The sequence below is a fragment of the Microtus pennsylvanicus genome, chromosome 8 (assembly GCF_037038515.1).
Source record: "Microtus pennsylvanicus isolate mMicPen1 chromosome 8, mMicPen1.hap1, whole genome shotgun sequence".
NCBI classification, from domain to species: Eukaryota; Metazoa; Chordata; class Mammalia; order Rodentia; family Cricetidae; genus Microtus; species Microtus pennsylvanicus.
Window position 1 is genome coordinate 70,200,326 of NC_134586.1, and position 14,797 is coordinate 70,215,122.

A 14,797-nucleotide genomic window follows, 5' to 3' on the forward strand; every position below is an offset into this window, starting at 1 on the left:
ACTAAGTCTTCAGGTATACATTTAATTACATAAATTAGTGAGTCTCTTTGTCTAAATGGACATGACTATACTAACAGGCCACACTCTGTTTGTGTGGCTTGTTTCTGAGAATTTTCACTCATCCTTGATCCCATTTTACTCGTTGACCTCTAGAACCCTCTGAATTGTAAAGTCAATTTTAGGTCTTCAAGTTGTTGGCCACCTGTTGTTGTTGTTTTTCTGGTAGTACAAAAGTATTTCCCTGTGCTGCAGTTAGATTAGTTCTCCTCCAGAGCAGGAAGCATGGGGCTGTTCTTGCCTTGTCAATGGCCAACATCATTCAATTTCTTGATGCCAAGGCACTCTCCACAGCATGATCTGGAAAACACAAAGTATAGAAAAATCATTTCTAGAGAAAAATCAATCTTAGACTGAATGATATGAAATTTTCTTTGGAGCATTTGAAGTATCAAGAGAAGGCTAGACTAGAAAGTTGGGTGATAAACCTCTATAGAGATAATAAATTGGTGAGTACAGGGTATATTAGACCATATTAGGGAATATCAGTTACCACCATGTATCATACATTTAAATTTGAAAAGCTTAGTTTCTCTGTTCTCTACTCAGTAATATGAAACTAAAAGGATTATTACTAAGATAAACTGCTTTGAAAATACCAGTTATATGAATTCTGAGTTATGTCGGCAGATAAACAAATGTATTGAATAGAATGAGTTATTTCATGGAAAGTTTGGCATTTGTATCGTTATGAACATGGCCATATAGATACTTTTTGAAAGATGTGAGAAACAAAACTTCCCCTTCTATAATTATTAGTAGCAAACAACACCAATTATTTTAAGTTTGATACAAAAAAAAAGCATTTGTGGGAAGCAAAACTCTCAGAGAAGTCTAAAATAATGTGTTATAAAGTAAGAATGGTTTATTCACCACCCCAATCCCTGGTGTTGGAGTGAATGTATTTTCACATTCAAACAATCAATATCCCAAACTGAAAGAACCTTGCAGAACAATGCAGATGACCAAGAAAGCAGTTGGTAGACATTGGAACAAGTACCCCAACATACAATAACTTAAACTGCAGAGCAGGAGGTTCTTCATAAATCAACAAGAGTGAAATAGTATGCAGGCAGGTGGCATGGCCCATGTAAAATTCTGCTCAAGGGCCAGTTTCTCAGGCAGACCAAAGAAATTAGAATCCACAGACAAGAAGAAGATGACATCTGTGTAATATGTGATATAAGGTTGTCTGGATCAGTCCAGTGTGTTGAAAAGGAGAGACTAGAACTAGAAATTATTACTAGAAATTTTTCATGGGAATCAGATGGTTATAAATTCTGCCCAAAGAGTACTAGCCTTTAGCGAACTTGTTTTCTTAAAACATAGAACTTACGTGTGACACCACAGTGAAAGATTATGAGAGATACAATGCACTAGGTCATCCTGAAACAGAATATAATATATAATAATAAAATAAATATACCAATAGTATAACTATATACAAATATAAAGTAGTTTTGGAATAATCTCTTACTCATTGCTGTCTGAACTTGAGAATTTGTTTTGAATACTTATTCTCACTCCAGCTTTGAGTTTTTCAATATTCTGTGGGATGTCTCAGCACCACAGTGATATGGTATCACCTTCTTGATTTATCTAATGATTGGCCCACCTGGTGCTAAAATGAACTTTCTGCTGTATTTAAATTAGAGTTTGAGGAAGTAGCCTAACTTATAGAATCATTGCCTGATGTGCATACAACTCAGCATTCCATCCCCAGTACTTCATGTAATTGGATTGGTCATGCATGTCTGTACTCTAGGCACAGGAGAGATCGAGGCAGGATGGTTACAAGTTCTAGATTATCCTGGACTAAAGCGCAAGTTTGAGGATAGCTTTGGCTATCTGAGACTTTGCTTCTTAGATAAAACCAATACATATATTAATAAGTAAATTAACATATTAATAAAATTCAGTATTAAAAAGTGCTCAATGGATTTTTATATAGCATCTGAGGGAACTTAATTATCTAAAATGTACACCCATTAGTAGCTTGTGAAGGTCTGAGATAATTGCAGAATATCTTATAATTTGAACCTCAATAATTTTTCTAGTCTACAATTTTTGGACCAGGAGTACCAGTAGAAATTAATTAAATTAATTAAATGTGTATATACAATATAGCTGTATACCAAAATAAAGCAGTTTAGGGATTATCATGGGTGTGAAGACATTTAACTGACTAGATCATCAAGACTATTTATGGAAAATCTCTCCATATTTAAACTGTGATTCTTTTTTTTAAACAGTGATTCTTAAGTCAAATAGTTTGAATATAGCTTCTGATATTCCTAGAAAGTACAATCTAACAGCAAATTATCTGTTCGTCTGGCATTTCGTCTTCTACTCCCTCTTCTGCAACGTTTTGTTAGTCAATCCTAGGTAAGGGAGTTGTCTTGTAAATGAATCCACTGGTACTGAACTCTGAAACTGGATTTTGATGGTTTGTGGTTTTACTGTAATGAGCTTCATCTGTTGCATAGGGAAGTTTCCTTGATGAAGGGTTGTTGTTTGAAGGGCTCCGCTTGTCGGTTCCCAGCTGCCCAACAAGCTTAGACCCAAAATAATCACACAGAAACTATATTAATTAAATCAGTGTTTGGCCATTAGCTCTTGTTTCTTATTGGCTGGTTCTTACATATTCATTTAACCCCTTTCTATTAATCTGTGAATCTCCATATGGCTGTGGCTTACCTGCTAAAGTTCTAGCAAGTCTATTTCCGGCAGTTCCATGGCATTGCTCTAATTCTGCCTTCCTCCTCCCATGCTATAGGCCAAGCCAGTTCTTTATTAATTAACCAATAAAAGCAACTCATACACAGAAGGACCTCCCATACCACCAAAGGGTGAAGACTATGCTGACTGAAAAAAAAAAAAAAACAAAACAGAGAATAGTGAGTCTAGCAAAGTATTGGCTCTGCATCTTCCTCCCACAGCCATGTCTTAAATTATTTTCCTCAAAATTCTTAAAATGATCTGTTGAACTTAGTTCATAAAAGTATGGCAACATTTACAGATGGGGCCTTTAAAGGAGTAATTTTGATTAAAAAAATATGGTGTATCCCTGGGCCTCAGGGAATAGGATCTATCTGCATATGAAAACAGACTAGAAAACAGATATATGCAAACAAAGAACCACCTGGAGTTACAGAAAAAAAGATGGTGCAACAAGCCAAGGACAGAAGCCTCAAAAAAAGTAGTTTGGGCAACATTCAGTCTTATATGCCCAGCCTCGTTAAGTGTGGACATTTGTTTTCTGTGTTTAAATTTGAATCTTCAGCATCTGTTATTAGAATCTTCTCAGACTCATTAATTAATCATCTAGTTCCAATTGTCAATACAGAACAAGAAAACATGGCAGCATCACTCTCTTGATTAAACTATTTCTTTAAAGTAACATCATCACCTCTTCTTCCATGGCATTGTAGGAAACAATCCTGTCTTGCTCTCCTTAGAAGCAAGATGTGGGTACAAGTGTCTACACTAATAATCTCTGGTTGGGAAACTTGGACTAAATCAAGGAAACTTCCATCAAACTTTTTCTCATTTTTTTCTGTGATTACATGCTTTGTAAAATACTGTATTCATTGCACATGCCCTGTGTTCTTTAAAATCTATATTTTGATTTAGAAGGACCTCTGTACATGTGGAATATTCTTATATTCTCTCTCCAAATATTGTTTTAAATTAATAAACATAATAATGCTTTTCTATTATAGATCTTTATATAGCTATAGCATTTCTTACATTGACAACTGAAATTGAAGTTTCTCCAAATCCCTGAAACCTTGGTCACTAACATGTCAGAAGAGTAAAATTCTGTACTGACTTCATATGAGGAGTTACAGTCCAAATACAGGTGCATTGATGCTTTGAATAAAGTACTTTCAGAGTATGCTCATAAATTTGAAATGGAAACAAAATTAATTCTGTATTTTTACTCAATTCTGCCTTCAAACTATATAAAGTACTTTCATAGTATGCTCATAAATTTGAAATGGAAACAAAATTAATTCTGTATTTTGACTCAGTTCTGCCTTCAAACTATTCTATTGAACATACTATTTCATAATCCAAAGTTCAAGACAGGTTTGACTTCAAGAATATCCTATAATGATACTCAACCTAAAAATCTATACAAAATCAGATTTCTGTGGTCTAAGTCTTCCATCTAAGGATTTGTCTTTACATTTGATTTGACACTTGAAATAAAGTACTGTGAGTCCCATGTGTATCTGTTTAGATTTGCCCAGAAATAGATAGCTTTACATTGCACTTGAATCAAGAACACTACCAGAAACATGTTTGTTTCAATACTTTTCAAAGAATAAGAAAGCCATATCAGAGGATTCCTTGTTAGCCCAGAGCAATAAAAAGGTTTAATAAAATAAAAAAACATGTCAGATACTTCTCTATCCCTCAGACTATTATTGATATAGGAGGTATCAAAGACATTGTAGTAAGCTACTATAATCAGCACCTATTTTGGATCTTTGATATGCCTCAGAGAATAATGGAGCTTACTCAACAAATCCGATTTAACTTCTAGAACTCATGTAAATGCTGACAGAGATAACTGTTGTTCTCAGACTTCTACATTGATGCTATGTCATGAATATACAAACTCCATATTATGCACACATATGTACATGAAATTATGACATTTTATTATTTTATAATTGATGAGTTAATGTGACTATGAATGTTGGTGCAAAGCCTTGAAAATAATTTAGTATTATGTATTGTGGATCTTGTATTTTGTTTATTCCTCTTATTAGTAACCTCAAATTAACAGTTAATTCACAAGGAAACAATAGTAAACTGCATGCAATAATATGAATGTGGGAGATATGTTTCCAACAGAATAATTATAATAACAAATTGAAGATAATTTAAATATCTCAAAAATGGGAAAAATGAAACAATATTAAATGATGTTTTGTGATTATTTTGAGTCTGGGCATCTGGGAACAAGCAAATAGCCTCTGACATCATGGGTTCCTTTTTAAAGTCAAGAAGATAGATGGAATTTAAATGAGATTGTCCAAAATGAATAGAGAAGAACTGAATTGAAAAGATAAAGAAGAGGTTGGGTACTTTTATATCTAATGGTAAAGGATTGGACAAGAACTATAACAGAATATTGAACAATGGCTTCTTAATAAATTACACGCTAGAATTGTAACACTAGAGCGCCACAAATTATTTAAACTAGCTTAGGAAATAGAAAATATAAGCAGACCTACAATTCACAATGAGTGACTATCCCTTGGATTATGGCTCACAGCACTAAAATCAGTAGTTAGGAGACTGAGACAAAGAGGTTGCCATGGTAATAAGGTCAGTGGAGGACACAGAGTGAGACTGTCACATATCAGTGAGTGGAACAACTAAACACAATTTAAATATACCTCTTAAAGAAAAATTTTCTTAGTGTATAGGAAGGCAACTGATTTTTTGGAGTTGATCTTGTATCCTGCCACATTACTAAAGGTGTTTATCAGCTGTAGGAGTTCTTTGGTAGAATTTTTGGGGTCACTTATGTATACTATCATATCATCTGCAAATAACGAAAGCTTAACTTCTTCCTTTCCAATACGAATCCCCTTGATCTCCTTATGTTGTCTTATTGCTATTGCTAGAACTTCAAGCACTATATTGAAGAGGTATGGAGAGAGTGGATGATTGCTCTTCGAGCAGATGAGGGAGGGGGACTTGATCGGGGGAGGGGGAGGGAAATGGGAGGCGGTTGCGGGGAGGAGGCAGAAATCCTTAATAAATAAATAAATTAAAAAAAAAACAAAAAAAAAAAAAACAAAAAAACCCTGAGGGAATAAGCCTGAAAGAATGAGAAAAATAAAAGAAAAAAAAAGAAAAATTTTCACACCATTTTATGTGAATTAAAAAAAAATGTCTATCAAGGAGTAGCACCAACTCCCCACCAATATTTGAGAGAGATAGGAATGGAGGAATGGAGGGACGGAGAGAAGGAGGGAGAGAGAGAGGGAAGGAAGAAGGGAAGGAAGGAAGAAATAAAAGAAGGACGGAAGGAAGAAAAAAAGAAAAAAACAAATATTAAAAAAGAGAGGAAGAATATTCTCATTCATTAGGCCAATATTACCTCATATAATCTAATGATGATACTTATGAACTACTGATCGACAGCCTATGGATGTGTAATCTTGTAGCCCTTAAAGTTTTAGCAAAAGAAGTCAGACTGGTTCTTTAAAAAGAAGAAGAAAGAAATAAAGAAAAATATGATCAGTTAGATGTGTTTTAATTTAGAAGGCAATGAGGTTTAACAAATGAAATTCAATTTAAATAGCATTTTATTTATTTATTTTTTTGGTTTTTTCGAGACAGGGTTTCTTTGTGGTTTTGGAGCCTGTCCTGGAACTAGCTCTTGTAGACCAGGCTGGTCTTAAAATAGCATTTTTAAAAGAAATGAAAAGGAAAAACAACATAATTGTACCAACAGAATATGGAAAAAATTAAAAACTTTTATAAGGTTTAACAAATATTCATGATGCCAACACAATGTTCTAGAAATAAACAGGAACTAGTTCAACCTCAAGAGCAGAAACTTAAGGTTAATGCATAAGAAGAAAGCCATTACACTAAAACAAGGATTAAAACAAAGTGTTAATTCATGCTATATGGATTTACTATCCTATTGCAGATTGTTACGAAAATATTCAAGCAAATGAGATAAAAGACAAATAAAACTAAAGACCAAGAGCCACTAAAATTATTTGTAGGTCAAGGCACTTGTCTCCAAGCCTAAGGACCAGTGTGAAATCCCCAAATCTCACAAGAAGAGAATTTGTTGCCACAGGTTATTGTCTGTCTCCTGTGAGTGGATCATAACAGAAGCAGCACCTCTGATAAGCAAATAAATACAAAGCATATAAAAACAATATCAAACTGCAAATGGTATAAAATGTACTTAAGGAAGTGAAAGAAACATCCATATTATTATTATATCAACTAAAAAAGTCCATCAATATTTCATTCATAATATAGTACCCAAGTAATATTTATATACTAAAAATTAAAAATCTGGGAATGAAATTAAATGAATGAGATTATTCAGTACCTCAAAATACAACATTTGAATACACAATACAATAACTATAACAGCCTCAAACAGAATAAAATATTGAGCTATAAATTTTACCCATTAAGTGCAAAGAATATACACTGTAATCTATACAATGTAGCTGAAAGTTTTTAAACATGAAAAATAATATGTAAAATAACCTTTACTCATAGATTCAACCTCTTAAATTAAGATGTTTTAATCTAAAGTCACCTATGCAGTCAGATAAAATCTTCTCAGCATAAATATTACAGATTTCAACTTTACAGAATATTTGAAATTAATTTTAAAATTAATTTCATTTACAGATCAAGAATCCTATACAATAATGTAAGAATAAAACTGTAGTATTTTCACAATTCATTATCAAGCACCCAAACTTCCTGTGGAGTGTTAATAACCAGATAGAGATGATACTGATGCAGATATGAAACTATAGCCTACCAAATACCTATTTTAAATCTATCATGATCAATACCATTTTGGCCAGTTGTCTTGCAACAAGATGAAGCATCAACAGCCTTTCTGACAATGATGCAAGGACAGCTGGTGAAACAGCCTCAGGCAAAATAATGCTTCAATACTCCTTCCTCATCACATACAAAAGTTCACCTCAGAATAGATAAAAAGTGGAAATTAAGAGCTAAGTAAGAAGGTGAACACAAGGAAAAACATATCGTTATCCTCTTGGATAAGGGAAGTAGACAAAATTGCCGGGGAGAAAAGTGGGATCTTGGGGGTTGGGTGGGAAGGGGGTAAGGGGAGATGGGGAGAGAAAAGGTAGAAGGGAAGGAGGGGGGACTTGGGGAAATAGGAGGATCGGGATAAAGGAAGGTTGGATAGGGGAGCACGGAACCACAATCCTTAGTTAAGGGACCCACTTTAGGGTGGGCAGGAGAATTGACCCTAGAGTGGCTCCCAGGTGCCCAAGCTGAGGTCCCCAGTTAGTTCCTTGGGCAGCTGAGGATAGGGAACCTGAAATGACCCCATCCTAGCGCAATACTGACGAATATCTTGCATATCATCTTAGAACTTTCATCTGGCGAGGGATGGAGATAGAGACAGAGACCCACACTGGAGCACTGGACTGAGCTCCCAAGGTCCCAATGAGGAGCAGAAGGAGGGAGAACATGAGCAAAGAAGTCGGGACCACGAGGGGTGTACCCACCCACTGAGACAGTGGAGCTGATCTACTGGGAGCTCACCAAGGCCAGCTGGACTATTACCAAAAAAAGCATGGGATAAAACTGAACTCTCTGATCATGACGAACAATGAGGGCTGATGAGACGCCAAGGACAATGGCACGCAGTTTTGATCCTACGCAATCTGCTGGCTTGGTGGGAGCCTAGCCAGTTTGGATGTTCACCTTCCTAGATATGGACGGAGGGGGGAGGACCTAGGACTTACCACAGGGCAGGGAACCCTGACTGCTCTTTGGACTGGAGAGAGAGGGGGAGAGGAGTGGGGGGAAGGGGAGAGGGGTGGGAGGAGGGGGAGAAGAGTGGGAGGAGAGGGAGAAGAGTGGGAGGAGGGGGAGGGAAAGGGGAGGCTGGGAGGAGGTGGAAATTTTTTTTTTCTTTATTCTTCTTTTATCAATAAAAACATGTTAAAAAAAAGAGTTAAATATATTAAAATCTTAGGAGAATTTAAAAGTACAAATATTCTGGAACCTCAATTTTAAGATTATGTTTTGAATGTGAGACAAAAGAGTAAAGAACTGAAGAAAAATAAATTGGGATTCATCAATGTGAAAGTTGTACAAAAGATACTATTAGTACACCACAAATTCCAAGAATGGGAGAAAATTTATATAAAGTTGATAAGCATCTAATATGTAAAACATATACAAGAACTTTTATGTTTCAATAAGAAATATACTAATAAACTAAATAAAAATAGGTTTGAATCTACATGTTTCTAACTAAAATACAGAGATAAACACAAAATGTCTAAGAAGATGATCAATGTTATCATGAAACCACAAGTCAACATAATGTAGTGCCACTTCATTCATACTTTGACTGTAATTAAAAGGTGACATTAACAAGTTTAAATGGGGACTCGTCAACTTACAACCCTCATAAGGTTTGGAATTATCTCCAAGAAAACAAATCTGGATGTTCCTTAAAACATTAAACTATGTATATAACATGATGGATTCATTTCTTTATCTTCCTCACAAATTGAAAAAAATCTATAAACTGAACACACATAGCCAATAAAACTCATATTTTTCTGGAAAGGACAAGTATTTACATAGTGCTAATTTCCACCAGTAACTGAATAGTTAAACTAAATGACTTACATCCTGAAGCTGGAATTCTATGTATTAATAAAATATAGACATGATACAATATAGATTTATAAAAATGTCTGTACAAATCCTTCCCCAAAAGTTGGCATAGTATGGAGTAGTTTACATACAATTCTCACAAGAGAAAAATTTACAGAAATAAAAAGTGTGTTAGTGGTGATGAGAAGATAGAGAGGTGACAGAGAAAAAGACAGCTAAAGTATGTGAGCTTCCCTAGGTGTTTGGAAGTAAATGCTATGTAATTAGATAGTGGTGGTAAGGATACTCTCTTTTATAACATGGTTCAACTGTAACAGTGACCGTGATAAATATTATACTTTGTGACTATCTAATCATTACCAAACTTAGAGGGGAAAGGTGACTATGTAGCCAGAAAACAGCACTGCAACAGCACAGCTGTGATCTGCAGTTACAATGATCTTTCAGTGCTCAATCTGAGAGGTAGATAACATCAGGACTCCTTATCAAATCCTCTCCTGAACTAATGCCAGTCAGGTCAGTCAGACTAGGAGATTCCCAAATAGTTAGCACAAATGAGATTCTAGATATTATATTGTGAGACATGCAATTGGTTCTACAAAAGAAGAGGAGAAACAGAAGGACAAATGATATTCTGGAGTTGCAGTTGAGAGTTTTATACCAATTTCCCAAGTTCTGTTATTTCTTCTGCTACAAATAATATTAATAACTAAAAATAAAACTCAGTATCAAAATTCTATATTATCTCTAGACTTTTTCTCTATGTAGCACTATTAGTATTATGCTAAGTACTAGTTACTGACCTTTATATTGTTCCTCCATATAAAAATGATCATACATTTTTGGAGGTTGTGAGCAGAATTATTTTGTTGACTGTGACAGAAAAATGAGAACGTTGCAAACAATTTACCTAGGGATATCTTTAAGGAAGAACAAGATGGCTGAGCAGTTAAAAGCATTTGCTGATCTTTCAGAGAACATTACTTCAGTTTCTAGCATCCATGTCTGGCAGCTCACAACACTGTATGACTCTAGCTCCAGAGGATCTGAGGCTCTGTCTTCCTCCATGTCCTGTATTCCTACATACACTCCTACAGTGATACATGCACAGACATACACATTGTTTTTAAAATAATGAATATGCATATGTAGAGAATGAAAGAATTATCTCAGTTTTAGTTCTGTGCTTTGGTTATTAATTTAGTTATTATTAATAATTTAGTTATTACGTCAACAATGGGGATCCTAATAATAAGTATATCTAGACTAAATTTATAGCATATTAAAGCCTATATGAAAAATGCTAAGTGGACAATCCTTTAAAATATATTTTTTTCTGAAAATGTTTTCCTAGTAATTCTAATGTACAACTGCATATAGCAGTAAAGGACAATGCCTCAATCACGCTTGTCTTTCCCACCAAATCCAGAGTATTTCCAGTAGGATAGGGACTGATGTACTTATCAAAGTTTCGTGTACACTTCCAGAAGTCTCAGGAGCTCATCTATATTCAGTATTTTGACCATAGATGACTCTTCAGGTTAATAAATAGAAAGCCAATTGAAAAATTCTTAGTAATCCTGTCAAAAGCCACAAATTTTGTACACTAAATCCTATTGATTTGGCAGCATATTTCACTTTCAGTGTGTGCAGCTATATAGCTTATTATCAGTACTAGCTTCAATATTTCAGTGCAAGACATTTTATGGAACCTGTCATCCACAGTGTAGAAACTAATTGCAAGTTGCATGCCACATTAATTTTTCCCACAAACAAACATCCTAGAAGTAAAACATATGCTAATAAAGATTTGTTAATTTTTGCCCTATACCTGCCAAACAGATGGAAGGCACCTTGGACAGAATTTTGATGGGCAGAGAATTCCAAGTCAAAACACTTTTTGTAAGTCTCGACAGGTTTCATGTCATTTCTCCCCATATTTATTCATGGCAGTGCCGTTTTCCTTTGCCAGCTTGCTTTTGTGAACTCATACATATTTCCTGATGAAAAATATATATGGTAAGTCAAAGACAGGCTAGTTTGATGAGTACAATCCAAATCACATATGTTACTTTGGATATTGCGCCCTTGAACTAATATTTCTTTGAAAATGTCACTTGGTCCTTCCTCCTTTCTTTAGGCAGGAAGGTGTTACATCAGCGAGACAGATGGCTCTCTTCTACTCAATTAGTTAACTATACTTTCATTAATCTTTTCAGGAGATTATCCAGGCCTCACATGCAATCTGATTCAAATAAAAGGTTTGTGGCAAGGCTTTTCCCTACATATAATTTCCAGGTTGCCATAGAGTAAACAAAATCTACTTCTAGTAGATGGATAAAGAGAGATACAACTCATGTTATTTTCATTCAGCCATCAGAAATAAAAAAGTTATTTTGAGACTAAATGAACACAAATTTTTAGATATCCAAATGATTCAGTAAAATTGTTGACTGTTTTCCTTGACTCCCACACTCATACATATATTCTTATAGTTTAACAGTTTAGGATAAATATTAGAACTGATGGTGGGAGATACATATGAAAATATGTTCAGATGGATATAAGTATGCCCGTCTTTAAGGAGGCAGGAGGCCAACTTTGGATGTTGTTACTCAGGATCCATTTTCCTTATATTTTTAAGATCAGGTTTTCGATTGGCTTGTAACTCTTTAATTTTTTTTTTTTATTTTAGTTAGACTGTTTGATCAATGATCCCAGGAACTTACCTAGTTTCTACTTCCTCAGTGACGGGATTACAAATACTTACCCCCACACCTGTTTGTTTTTTTTTTTAAATCATTGATTCTGGGGGTGGGAGGTTGCACTCATATCTTGTTGCAATCTTTCTAAGATATTTACTGATTGAGCTATTGTGTAGCAGTTTTTCCCCAGACTGAAACATTTCATCCTAGAGGGAATCGTCTTAAATGAGAAAAACAATTCAAAATAGCTTCTGGAAGTCCCTAAAATGGATAGCATTTTTTAGCTCCCTCTCTGCCAGAGTAAGCAGTAAAGACTTTTGAGACTCCTCTCAGATAAGGTAAGCTGCAAAAAGAGATTCAAACCATCTCAGTTGCCTTGAAGAAATTTAAACCTAGTGAGTCGCCTGGAAGGGACATTCTCCAGCCTGTGGTGTTACCTGAAGCCTGAACAGTGTGCTCTAGATACCCATGCTGAGGTAGGCTAGTGATACAGCTATCTTCAAGTCATTTCTGTTCTTGCAAGTACCTTTTCATCCACATCCCTGTCAGTAACACCAACGAAACTCATTGGTTCACCAACATGAACTTTAGTGGAATCTGTACTTTGGCAGGTCATTGACTCCTTATGTGCTGGAAATAGACATGTGCATTCCATCTCTCTTGGAAAAGGGTTGTCACACACAACTATATCCTCAGTTTTTGGTCAATTTGTTTTGTTTTGTTTTGTTTTTTTAAGGACGAAGTTAGTCAATCTTTAACTTTCATTAAATATATTTACATATAGCTACAACTGAAGATTGCTCTATCAAAACTGTAATAATAAATGATTTATACAACTCCTAACCACTTAATGCCACACCCATATATCTATGTATCTCCCAACCTCATCATCCCTTAACCCACCTTCTTGCAGTACGTGACAATTAACAGAGATGCTTCACTAAACAATGAGGTAACTAAGAGACTGTGAAGTTCTTAACCCTAAGTATATATCACACCACTCCTGCCAAAGCTAAGAGATTTTTGCAGAAGAGGGGGCAGAAGGATAAAAGACACAGAGAGTGGTGAAGAAGATCAATAAAACAGCATTCTCCAGGCACAACAGGAAATGTGTACATAGAAACTTACAAAGATGATGACAGCATGCACAAGAACTGAGTTCCAGTATGAAGCCAGAGTACAGTTTGAAAATGAAATCCCATCCTTAACTAAGAAACAGACTATTGTCATTCGACGGGTTCTGGGAGAGGTTAAGTGAGTTGTTTTTAACTTTGTAGCAACTAGTATGTGAATCACATTCCCAGCCCCATATCCCAAAATAGTTTCACAACACAAACTGGAATCACTTGGGGAAAAATTAAAGTTGAGTGGGTAGAGAGGAGGTGGGAATGAATATTATCAAAACAACCTTATATAAAATTTTCATATAATTAATAAAATATTCTTCTTGAAAAAAGCTGTTTTACATTAGTAAAAAATTATTAGTGTAAGTATACCATGCAGCTAGAGATTATCAAAAACAAAAGAGCTCTTCTAAAGGTTCAGTATCAATAGTTGACAATTATCTGTGGAAATCCACAGTAGCATTCTTCCTGGATCAGCATAGAAAAATTGAGTATGTCTTTGAGGTCAGTGGTCATTCAGAGATTCACCAGTCTGATTCAAGCTTTGGTTTTAGTAAATTACATGCTTTCATTAAAATGCTGACGCTAGAAACCCATGCCACCAGAGCTGCAACGGAGAGCACTCCAAAGATTCCTCTTCTTGTTATATCAGTCTAAGGCTCATAAAATTAAAAAGAAAACCCACAAGATTACATGCAGTTTGTCTATATCTAGGCAGGGTCAAATTTTAACATATGTCTTTCAGTTGTCCCAGTCATTGATCAAAATAAACAAGTTTGATGCAAACACAGAAAGAGCCTTTACTCTTAAGACCCGTTATCTTGCTAGAACAGTGAATGTTACAAGTTCAGTAAATGTAGGAATAGTCTTCAACTTCTGGGGAGAAAGGGAAGTGGGAACTAGGGTACAAACTATATAAGCTAGGAGTTTCTGTGCCAGGGATATTGTTTTTGATCTCTCAAATATAGTTAAGTCTAAATATAATTCTAAACATCACAGCTTCTCCAGGCACAATGTTGTATTATACACATCTTTATGGAAAAACCACAATGAGGTTAACAAAGTCATAAAAATGACAGAATACCAACTCCCAGAGAATCTGAGATTTAAGGTTTGGAAATTTTATTTATTTATTTGTTTGTTTGTTTATTTTGGTTTTTCAAGACAAGGTTTCTGTGTGTAGCTTTGGAGCTTGTCCTGGAAGAGCTCTTGTCTACCACGATGGCCTTGAACAAGAGGAGATCCTATTGCCTCTATCTCACAATTGATGGGATTACAGGTGTGCACCATCACCACCTGGCTGGTTTGGGGATTTAAATATGACATCATAATCCCAATTGAAGATACATAATAACTGAAGAATTCAAGGATTTAATTTGTTTTAATTAATTTATTTATTAAAGATTTCTGCCTCCTCCCCGCCACCGCCTCCTATTTCCCTCCCCCTCCTCCAATCAAGTCCCCCTCCCTCATCAGCTCGAAAAGCAATCAGGGTTCCCTGCCTTGTGGGAAGTC